The following is a 12,464-nucleotide window of genomic DNA, read 5'->3' on the forward strand; positions in this document are numbered from 1 at the left end:
TTTGAAAACTCATGTCACGTGACCCTACACGTGACCACCTGGTCACATCCTCACATAGCCTAAGCCACCCCTTATAAGTTTATCTTCAAAACCTGGGGTCAAACGTCTTTCTAGCTGATTCAGAGGCTGAGAAACAAGCATTGCCGTTATAGTACCTTTTGAAAACTCATGTCACACGTGACCACCTGGTCACATCCTCACATAGCCTAAGCCACCCCTTATAAGTTTATCTTCAAAACCTGGGGTCAAACGTCTTTCTAGCTGATTCAGAGGCTGAGAAACAAGCATTGCCGTTATAGTACCTTTTGAAAACTCATGTCACGTGACCACCTGGTCACATCCTCACATAGCCTAAGCCACCCCTTATAAGTTTATCTTCAAAACCTGGGGTCAAACGTCTTTCTAGCTGATTCAGAGGCTGAGAAACAAGCATTGCCGTTATAGTACCTTTTGAAAACTCATGTCACGTGACCACCTGGTCACATCCTCACATAGCCTAAGCCACCCCTTATAAGTTTATCTTCAAAACCTGGGGTCAAACGTCTTTCTAGCTGATTCAGAGGCTGAGAAACAAGCATTGCCGTTATAGTACCTTTTGAAAACTCATGTCACGTGACTCACTGCCCCACGTGACCACCTGGTCACATCCTCACATAGCCTAAGCCACCCCTTATAAGTTTATCTTCAAAACCTGGGGTCAAACGTCTTTCTAGCTGATTCAGAGGCTGAGAAACAAGCATTGCCGTTATAGTACCTTTTGAAAACTCATGTCACGTGACCCTACCCCACGTGACCACCTGGTCACATCCTCACATAGCCTAAGCCACCCCTTATAAGTTTATCTTCAAAACCTGGGGTCAAACGTCTTTCTAGCTGATTCAGAGGCTGAGAAACAAGCATTGCCGTTATAGTACCTTTTGAAAACTCATGTCACGTGACCCTACCCCACGTGACCACCTGGTCACATCCTCACATAGCCTAAGCCACCCCTTATAAGTTTATCTTCAAAACCTGGGGTCAAACGTCTTTCTAGCTGATTCAGAGGCTGAGAAACAAGCATTGCCGTTATAGTACCTTTTGAAAACTCATGTCACGTGACCCTACCCCACGTGACCACCTGGTCACATCCTCACATAGCCTAAGCCACCCCTTATAAGTTTATCTTCAAAACCTGGGGTCAAACGTCTTTCTAGCTGATTCAGAGGCTGAGAAACAAGCATTGCCGTTATAGTACCTTTTGAAAACTCATGTCACGTGACCCTACCCCACGTGACCACCTGGTCACATCCTCACATAGCCTAAGCCACCCCTTATAAGTTTATCTTCAAAACCTGGGGTCAAACGTCTTTCTAGCTGATTCAGAGGCTGAGAAACAAGCATTGCCGTTATAGTACCTTTTGAAAACTCATGTCACGTGACCCTACCCCACGTGACCACCTGGTCACATCCTCACATAGCCTAAGCCACCCCTTATAAGTTTATCTTCAAAACCTGGGGTCAAACGTCTTTCTAGCTGATTCAGAGGCTGAGAAACAAGCATTGCCGTTATAGTACCTTTTGAAAACTCATGTCACGTGACCCTACCCCACGTGACCACCTGGTCACATCCTCACATAGCCTAAGCCACCCCTTATAAGTTTATCTTCAAAACCTGGGGTCAAACGTCTTTCTAGCTGATTCAGAGGCTGAGAAACAAGCATTGCCGTTATAGTACCTTTTGAAAACTCATGTCACGTGACCCTACCCCACGTGACCACCTGGTCACATCCTCACATAGCCTAAGCCACCCCTTATAAGTTTATCTTCAAAACCTGGGGTCAAACGTCTTTCTAGCTGATTCAGAGGCTGAGAAACAAGCATTGCCGTTATAGTACCTTTTGAAAACTCATGTCACGTGACCCTACCCCACGTGACCACCTGGTCACATCCTCACATAGCCTAAGCCACCCCTTATAAGTTTATCTTCAAAACCTGGGGTCAAACGTCTTTCTAGCTGATTCAGAGGCTGAGAAACAAGCATTGCCGTTATAGTACCTTTTGAAAACTCATGTACCACGTGACCCTACCCCACGTGACCACCTGGTCACATCCTCACATAGCCTAAGCCACCCCTTATAAGTTTATCTTCAAAACCTGGGGTCAAACGTCTTTCTAGCTGATTCAGAGGCTGAGAAACAAGCATTGCCGTTATAGTACCTTTTGAAAACTCATACCACGTGACCCTACCTCACGTGACCACCTGGTCACATCCTCACATAGCCTAAGCCACCCCTTATAAGTTTATCTTCAAAACCTGGGGTCAAACGTCTTTCTAGCTGATTCAGAGGCTGAGAAACAAGCATTGCCGTTATAGTACCTTTTGAAAACTCATGTCACGTGACCCTACCCCACGTGACCACCTGGTCACATCCTCACATAGCCTAAGCCACCCCTTATAAGTTTATCTTCAAAACCTGGGGTCAAACGTCTTTCTAGCTGATTCAGAGGCTGAGAAACAAGCATTGCCGTTATAGTACCTTTTGAAAACTCATGTCACGTGACCCTACCCCACGTGACCCTACCCCACGTGACCACCTGGTCACATCCTCACATAGCCTAAGCCACCCCTTATAAGTTTATCTTCAAAACCTGGGGTCAAACGTCTTTCTAGCTGATTCAGAGGCTGAGAAACAAGCATTGCCGTTATAGTACCTTTTGAAAACTCATGTCACGTGACCCTACCCCACGTGACCCTACCCACGTGACCACCTGGTCACATCCTCACATAGCCTAAGCCAACCCCTTATAAGTTTATCTTCAAAACCTGGGGTCAAACGTCTTTCTAGCTGATTCAGAGGCTGAGAAACAAGCATTGCCGTTATAGTACCTTTTGAAAACTCATGTCACGTGACCCTACCCCACGTGACCACCTGGTCACATCCTCACATAGCCTAAGCCACCCCTTATAAGTTTATCTTCAAAACCTGGGGTCAAACGTCTTTCTAGCTGATTCAGAGGCTGAGAAACAAGCATTGCCGTTATAGTACCTTTTGAAAACTCATGTCACGTGACCCTACCCCACGTGACCACCTGGTCACATCCTCACATAGCCTAAGCCAACCCCTTATAAGTTTATCTTCAAAACCTGGGGTCAAACGTCTTTCTAGCTGATTCAGAGGCTGAGAAACAAGCATTGCCGTTATAGTACCTTTTGAAAACTCATGTCACGTGACCCTACCCCACGTGACCACCTGGTCACATCCTCACATAGCCTAAGCCACCCCTTATAAGTTTATCTTCAAAACCTGGGGTCAAAAGTCTTTCTAGCTGATTCAGAGGCTGAGAAACAAGCATTGCCGTTATAGTACCTTTTGAAAACTCATGTCACGTGACCCTACCCCACGTGACCACCTGGTCACATCCTCACATAGCCTAAGCCACCCCTTATAAGTTTATCTTCAAAACCTGGGGTCAAACAGTCTTTCTAGCTGATTCAGAGGCTGAGAAACAAGCATTGCCGTTATAGTACCTTTTGAAAACTCATGTCACGTGACCCTACCCCACGTGACCACCTGGTCACATCCTCACATAGCCTAAGCCACCCCTTATAAGTTTATCTTCAAAACCTGGGGTCAAAAGTCTTTCTAGCTGATTCAGAGGCTGAGAAACAAGCATTGCCGTTATAGTACCTTTTGAAAACTCATGTCACGTGACCCTACCCCACGTGACCACCTGGTCACATCCTCACATAGCCTAAGCCACCCCTTATAAGTTTATCTTCAAAACCTGGGGTCAAAAGTCTTTCTAGCTGATTCAGAGGCTGAGAAACAAGCATTGCCGTTATAGTACCTTTTGAAAACTCATGTCACGTGACCCTACCCCACGTGACCACCTGGTCACATCCTCACATAGCCTAAGCCACCCCTTATAAGTTTATCTTCAAAACCTGGGGTCAAACGTCTTTCTAGCTGATTCAGAGGCTGAGAAACAAGCATTGCCGTTATAGTACCTTTTGAAAACTCATGTCACGTGACCCTACCCACGTGACCACCTGGTCACATCCTCACATAGCCTAAGCCACCCCTTATAAGTTTATCTTCAAAACCTGGGGTCAAACATCTTTCTAGCTGATTCAGAGGCTGAGAAACAAGCATTGCCGTTATAGTTACCTTTTGAAAACTCATGTCACGTGACCCTACCCACGTGACCACCTGGTCACATCCTCACATAGCCTAAGCCACCCCTTATAAGTTTATCTTCAAAACCTGGGGTCAAACGTCTTTCTAGCTGATTCAGAGCTGAGAAACAAGCATTGCCGTTATATTACCTTTTGAAAACTCATGTCACGTGACCCTACCCCACGTGACCACCTGGTCACATCCTCACATAGCCTAAGCCACCCCTTATAAGTTTATCTTCAAAACCTGGGGTCAAACATCTTTCTAGCTGATTCAGAGGCTGGAAACAAGCATTGCCGTTATGTTACCTTTTGAAAACTCATGTCACGTGACCCTACCCCACGTGACCACCTGGTCACATCCTCACATAGCCTAAGCCACCCCTTATAAGTTTATCTTCAAAACCTGGGGTCAAATGTCTTTCTAGCTGATTCAGTGGCTGAGAAACAAGCATTGCCGTTATAGTACCTTTTGAAAACTCATGTCACGTGACCCTACCCCACGTGACCACCTGGTCACATCCTCACATAGCCTAAGCCACCCCTTATAAGTTTATCTTCAAAACCTGGGGTCAAATGTCTTTCTAGCTGATTCAGTGGCTGAGAAACAAGCATTGCCGTTATATTACCTTTTGAAAACTCATGTCACGTGACCCTACCCCACGTGACCACCTGGTCACATCCTCACATAGCCTAAGCCACCCCTTATAAGTTTATCTTCAAAACCTGGGTCAAACGTCTTTCTAGCTGATTCAGAGGCTGAGAAACAAGCATTGCCGTTATAGTACCTTTTGAAAACTCATGTCACGTGACCCTACCCCACGTGACCACCTGGTCACATCCTCACATAGCCTAAGCCACCCCTTATAAGTTTATCTTCAAAACCTGGGTCAAACATCTTTCTAGCTGATTCAGAGCTGAGAAACAAGCATTGCCGTTATAGTACCTTTTGAAAACTCATGTCACGTGACCCTACCCCACGTGACCACCTGGTCACATCCTCACATAGCCTAAGCCACCCCTTATAAGTTTATCTTCAAAACCTGGGTCAAACGTCTTTCTAGCTGATTCAGTGGCTGAGAAACAAGCATTGCCGTTATAGTACCTTTTGAAAACTCATGTCACGTGACCCTACCCCACGTGACCACCTGGTCACATCCTCACATAGCCTAAGCCACCCCTTATAAGTTTATCTTCAAAACCTGGGGTCAAACGTCTTTCTAGCTGATTCAGAGCTGAGAAACAAGCATTGCCGTTATAGTACCTTTTGAAAACTCATGTCACGTGACCCTACCCCACGTGACCACCTGGTCACATCCTCACATAGCCTAAGCCACCCCTTATAAGTTTATCTTCAAAACCTGGGGTCAAACGTCTTTCTAGCTGATTCAGAGGCTGAGAAACAAGCATTGCCGTTATAGTACCTTTTGAAAACTCATGTCACGTGACCCTACCCCACGTGACCACCTGGTCACATCCTCACATAGCCTAAGCCACCCCTTATAAGTTTATCTTCAAAACCTGGGGTCAAACGTCTTTCTAGCTGATTCAGAAGCTGAGAAACAAGCATTGCCGTTATTTACCTTTTGAAAACTCATGTCACGTGACCCTACCCCACGTGACCACCTGGTCACATCCTCACATAGCCTAAGCCACCCCTTATAAGTTTATCTTCAAAACCTGGGGTCAAACTCTTTCTAGCTGATTCAGAAGCTGAGAAACAAGCATTGCCGTTATGTTACCTTTTGAAAACTCATGTCACGTGACCCTACCCCACGTGACCACCTGGTCACATCCTCACATAGCCTAAGCCACCCCTTATAAGTTTATCTTCAAAACCTGGGGTCAAACTCTTTCTAGCTGATTCAGAAGCTGAGAAACAAGCATTGCCGTTATGTTACCTTTTGAAAACTCATGTCACGTGACCCTACCCCACGTGACCACCTGGTCACATCCTCACATAGCCTAAGCCACCCCTTATAAGTTTATCTTCAAAACCTGGGGTCAAACTCTTTCTAGCTGATTCAGAAGCTGAGAAACAAGCATTGCCGTTATATTACCTTTTGAAAACTCATGTCACGTGACCCTACCCCACGTGACCACCTGGTCACATCCTCACATAGCCTAAGCCACCCCTTATAAGTTTATCTTCAAAACCTGGGGTCAAACGTCTTTCTAGCTGATTCAGAGGCTGAGAAACAAGCATTGCCGTTATAGTACCTTTTGAAAACTCATGTCACGTGACCCTACCCCACGTGACCACCTGGTCACATCCTCACATAGCCTAAGCCACCCCTTATAAGTTTATCTTCAAAACCTGGGGTCAAACGTCTTTCTAGCTGATTCAGAAGCTGAGAAACAAGCATTGCCGTTATAGTACCTTTTGAAAACTCTCACGTGTCACGTGACCACCTGGTCACATCCTCACATAGCCTAAGCCACCCCTTATAAGTTTATCTTCAAAACCTGGGGTCAAACGTCTTTCTAGCTGATTCAGAGGCTGAGAAACAAGCATTGCCGTTATAGTACCTTTTGAAAACTCATGTCACGTGACCACCTGGTCACATCCTCACATAGCCTAAGCCACCCCTTATAAGTTTATCTTCAAAACCTGGGGTCAAACGTCTTTCTAGCTGATTCAGAGGCTGAGAAACAAGCATTGCCGTTATAGTACCTTTTGAAAACTCATGTCACGTGACCCTACCCCACGTGACCACCTGGTCACATCCTCACATAGCCTAAGCCACCCCTTATAAGTTTATCTTCAAAACCTTGGGTCGAACATCTTTCTAGCTGATTCAGAAGCTGAGAAACAAGCATTGCCGTTATATTACCTTTTGAAAACTCATGTCACGTGACCCTACCCCACGTGACCACCTGGTCACATCTTCACATAGCCTAAGCCACCCCTTATAAGTTTATCTTCAAAACCTGCGGTCGAACGTCTTTCTAGCCTATTCAGTGGCTGAGAAACAAGCATTGCCGTTATAGTACATTTTGAAAACTCATGTCACGTGACCGTACCCCACGTGACCACCTGGTCACATCCTCACATAGCCTAAGCCACCCCTTATAAGTTTATCTTCAAAACCTGGGGTCAAACGTCTTTCTAGCTGATTCAGAGTCTGAGAAACAAGCATTGCCGTTATAGTACCTTTTGAAAACTCATGTCACGTGACCCTACCCCACGTGACCAACTGGTCACATCTTCAAATAGCCTAAGCCACCACTTATAAGTTTATCTTCAAAACCTGGGGTCAAACATCTTTCTAGCTGCTTCAGAGGCTGAGAAACAAGCATTGCCGTTATAGTACCTTTTGAAAACTCATGTCACGTGACCCTACCCCACGTGACCACCTGGTCACATCCTCACATAGCCTAAGCCACCCCTTATAAGTTTATCTTCAAAACCTAGGGTCAAACGTCTTTCTAGCTGATTCAGAAACTGAGAAACAAGCATTGCCGTTTTATTACCTTTTGAAAACTCATGTCACGTGACCCTACCCCACGTGACCACCTGGTCACATCCTCACATAGCCTAAGCCACCCCTTATAAGTTTATCTTCAAAACCTGGGGTCAAACTCTTTCTAGCTGATTCAGAAGCTGAGAAACAAGCATTGCCGTTATGTTACCTTTTGAAAACTCATGTCACGTGACCCTACCCCACGTGACCACCTGGTCACATCCTCACATAGCCTAAGCCACCCCTTATAAGTTTACTTCAAAACCTGGGGTCAAACTTCTTTCTAGCTGATTCAGAAGCTGAGAAACAAGCATTGCCGTTATATTACCTTTTGAAAACTCATGTCACGTGACCCTACCCCACGTGACCACCTGGTCACATCCTCACATAGCCTAAGCCACCCCTTATAAGTTTATCTTCAAAACCTGGGGTCAAACGTCTTTCTAGCTGATTCAGAGGCTGAGAAACAAGCATTGCCGTTATAGTACCTTTTGAAAACTCATGTCACGTGACCCTACCTCACGTGACCACCTGGTCACATCCTCACATAGCCTAAGCCACCCCTTATAAGTTTATCCTTCAAAACCTGGGGTCAAACGTCTTTCTAGCTGATTCAGAAGCTGAGAAACAAGCATTGCCGTTATAGTACCTTTTGAAAACTCATGTCACGTGACCACCTGGTCACATCCTCACATAGCCTAAGCCACCCCTTATAAGTTTATCTTCAAAACCTGGGGTCAAACGTCTTTCTAGCTGATTCAGAGGCTGAGAAACAAGCATTGCCGTTATAGTACCTTTTGAAAACTCATGTCACGTGACCACCTGGTCACATCCTCACATAGCCTAAGCCACCCCTTATAAGTTTATCTTCAAAACCTGGGGTCAAACGTCTTTCTAGCTGATTCAGAGGCTGAGAAACAAGCATTGCCGTTATAGTACCTTTTGAAAACTCATGTCACGTGACCACCTGGTCACATCCTCACATAGCCTAAGCCACCCCTTATAAGTTTATCTTCAAAACCTGGGGTCAAACGTCTTTCTAGCTGATTCAGAGGCTGAGAAACAAGCATTGCCGTTATAGTACCTTTTGAAAACTCATGTCACGTGACCACCTGGTCACATCCTCACATAGCCTAAGCCACCCCTTATAAGTTTATCTTCAAAACCTGGGGTCAAACGTCTTTTTAGCTGATTCAGAGGCTGAGAAACAAGCATTGCCGTTATAGTACCTTTTGAAAACTCATGTCACGTGACCCTACCCCACGTGACCCTACCCCACGTGACCACCTGGTCACATCCTCACATAGCCTAAGCCAACCCTTATAAGTTTATCTTCAAAACCTGGGGTCAAACGTCTTTCTAGCTGATTCAGAGGCTGAGAAACAAGCATTGCCGTTATAGTACTTTTGAAAACTCATGTCACGTGACCCTACCCCACGTGACCACCTGGTCACATCCTCACATAGCCTAAGCCACCCCTTATAAGTTTATCTTCAAAACTGGGGTCAAACGTCTTTCTAGCTGATTCAGAGGCTGAGAAACAAGCATTGCCGTTATAGTACCTTTTGAAAACTCATGTCACGTGACCCTACCCCACGTGACTCTACCTCACGTGACCACCTGGTCACATCCTCACATAGCCTAAGCCACCCCTTATAAGTTTATCTTCAAAACCTGGGGTCAAACGTCTTTCTAGCTGATTCAGAGGCTGAGAAACAAGCATTGCCGTTATAGTACCTTTTGAAAACTCATGTCACGTGACCCTACCCCACGTGACCACCTGGTCACATCCTCACATAGCCTAAGCCACCCCTTATAAGTTTATCTTCAAAACCTGGGGTCAAACGTCTTTCTAGCTGATTCAGAGGCTGAGAAACAAGCATTGCCGTTATAGTACCTTTTGAAAACTCATGTCACGTGACCCTACCCCACGTGACCACCTGGTCACATCCTCACATAGCCTAAGCCACCCCTTATAAGTTTATCTTCAAAACCTGGGGTCAAACGTCTTTCTAGCTGATTCAGAGGCTGAGAAACAAGCATTGCCGTTATAGTACCTTTTGAAAACTCATGTCACGTGACCCTACCCCACGTGACCCTACCCACGTGACCACCTGGTCACATCCTCACATAGCCTAAGCCACCCCTTATAAGTTTATCTTCAAAACCTGGGGTCAAACGTCTTTCTAGCTGATTCAGAGGCTGAGAAACAAGCATTGCCGTTATAGTACCTTTTGAAAACTCATGTCACGTGACCCTACCCCACGTGACCCTACCCACGTGACCACCTGGTCACATCCTCACATAGCCTAAGCCACCCTTTTAAGTTTATCTTCAAAACCTGGGGTCAAACGTCTTTCTAGCTGATTCAGAGGCTGAGAAACAAGCATTGCCGTTATAGTACCTTTTGAAAACTCATGTCACGTGACCCTACCCCACGTGACCACCTGGTCACATCCTCACATAGCCTAAGCCACCCCTTATAAGTTTATCTTCAAAACCTGGGGTCAAACGTCTTTCTAGCTGATTCAGAGGCTGAGAAACAAGCATTGCCGTTATAGTACCTTTTGAAAACTCATGTCACGTGACCCTACCCCACGTGACCCTACCCACGTGACCACCTGGTCACATCCTCACATAGCCTAAGCCAACCCTTATAAGTTTATCTTCAAAACCTGGGGTCAAACGTCTTTCTAGCTGATTCAGAGGCTGAGAAACAAGCATTGCCGTTATAGTACCTTTTGAAAACTCATGTCACGTGACCCTACCCCACGTGACCACCTGGTCACATCCTCACATAGCCTAAGCCACCCCTTATAAGTTTATCTTCAAAACCTGGGGTCAAACGTCTTTCTAGCTGATTCAGAGGCTGAGAAACAAGCATTGCCGTTATAGTACCTTTTGAAAACTCATGTCACGTGACCCTACCCCACGTGACCACCTGGTCACATCCTCACATAGCCTAAGCCACCCCTTATAAGTTTATCTTCAAAACCTGGGGTCAAACGTCTTTCTAGCTGATTCAGAGGCTGAGAAACAAGCATTGCCGTTATAGTACCTTTTGAAAACTCATGTCACGTGACCCTACCCCACGTGACCACCTGGTCACATCCTCACATAGCCTAAGCCACCCTTATAAGTTTATCTTCAAAACCTGGGGTCAAACGTCTTTCTAGCTGATTCAGAGGCTGAGAAACAAGCATTGCCGTTATAGTACCTTTTGAAAACTCATGTCACGTGACCACCTGGTCACATCCTCACATAGCCTAAGCCACCCCTTATAAGTTTATCTTCAAAACCTGGGGTCAAACGTCTTTCTAGCTGATTCAGAGGCTGAGAAACAAGCATTGCCGTTATAGTACCTTTTGAAAACTCATGTCACGTGACCACCTGGTCACATCCTCACATAGCCTAAGCCACCCCTTATAAGTTTATCTTCAAAACCTGGGGTCAAACGTCTTTCTAGCTGATTCAGAGGCTGAGAAACAAGCATTGCCGTTATAGTACCTTTTGAAAACTCATGTCACGTGACCCTACCCCACGTGACCCTACCCCACGTGACCACCTGGTCACATCCTCACATAGCCTAAGCCACCCCTTATAAGTTTATCTTCAAAACATGGGGTCAAACGTCTTTCTAGCTGATTCAGAGGCTGAGAAACAAGCATTGCCGTTATAGTACCTTTTGAAAACTCATGTCACGTGACCCTACCCCACGTGACCACCTGGTCACATCCTCACATAGCCTAAGCCACCCCTTATAAGTTTATCTTCAAAACCTGGGGTCAAACGTCTTTCTAGCTGATTCAGAGGCTGAGAAACAAGCATTGCCGTTATAGTACCTTTTGAAAACTCATGTCACGTGACCCTACCCCACGTGACCCTACCCCACGTGACCACCTGGTCACATCCTCACATAGCCTAAGCCACCCCTTATAAGTTTATCTTCAAAACATGGGGTCAAACGTCTTTCTAGCTGATTCAGAGGCTGAGAAACAAGCATTGCCGTTATAGTACCTTTTGAAAACTCATGTCACGTGACCCTACCCCACGTGACCCTACCCCACGTGACCACCTGGTCACATCCTCACATAGCCTAAGCCACCCTTTTAAGTTTATCTTCAAAACCTGGGGTCAAACGTCTTTCTAGCTGATTCAGAGGCTGAGAAACAAGCATTGCCGTTATAGTACCTTTTGAAAACTCATGTCACGTGACCCTACCCCACGTGACCACCTGGTCACATCCTCACATAGCCTAAGCCACCCTTATAAGTTTATCTTCAAACCTGGGGTCAAAAGTCTTTCTAGCTGATTCAGAGGCTGAGAAACCAGCATTGCCGTTATAGTACCTTTTGAAAACTCATGTCACGTGACCCTACCCCACGTGACCACCTGGTCACATCCTCACATAGCCTAAGCCACCCCTTATAAGTTTATCTTCAAAACCTGGGGTCAAAAGTCTTTCTAGCTGATTTAGAGGCTGAGAAACAAGCATTTGCCGTTATAGTACCTTTTGAAAACTCATGTCACGTGACCCTACCCCACGTGACCACCTGGGTCACATCCTCACATAGCCTAAGCCACCCTTATAAGTTTATCTTCAAAACCTGGGTCAAAAGTCTTTCTAGCTGATTCAGAGGCTGAGAAACAAGCATTGCCGTTATAGTACCTTTTGAAAACTCATGTCACGTGACCCTACCCCACGTGACCACCTGGTCACATCCTCGCATAGCCTAAGCCAACCCTTATAAGTTTATCTCAAAACCTGGGGTCAAACGTCTTTCTAGCTGATTCAGAGGCTGAGAAACAAGCATTGCCGTTATAGTACCTTTTGAAAACTCATA

The 12,464-nt window shown here is 45.7% G+C and overlaps 2 protein-coding genes across 2 annotated transcripts in view; one reads left to right on the forward strand and one right to left on the reverse strand.

The window, feature by feature from the left end:
• Nucleotides 1-12,464, forward strand: part of LOC137648637 (uncharacterized) — a 657,712-nt gene that overhangs the window by 470,227 nt on the left and 175,021 nt on the right. The window lies entirely within an intron of this gene.
• Nucleotides 1-12,464, reverse strand: part of LOC137648566 (uncharacterized) — a 54,134-nt gene that overhangs the window by 38,763 nt on the left and 2,907 nt on the right. The gene's annotated exons all lie outside the window — the stretch shown is intronic.

The sequence above is a fragment of the Palaemon carinicauda genome, chromosome 10 (assembly GCF_036898095.1).
Source record: "Palaemon carinicauda isolate YSFRI2023 chromosome 10, ASM3689809v2, whole genome shotgun sequence".
Taxonomy (NCBI): Eukaryota; Metazoa; Arthropoda; class Malacostraca; order Decapoda; family Palaemonidae; genus Palaemon; species Palaemon carinicauda.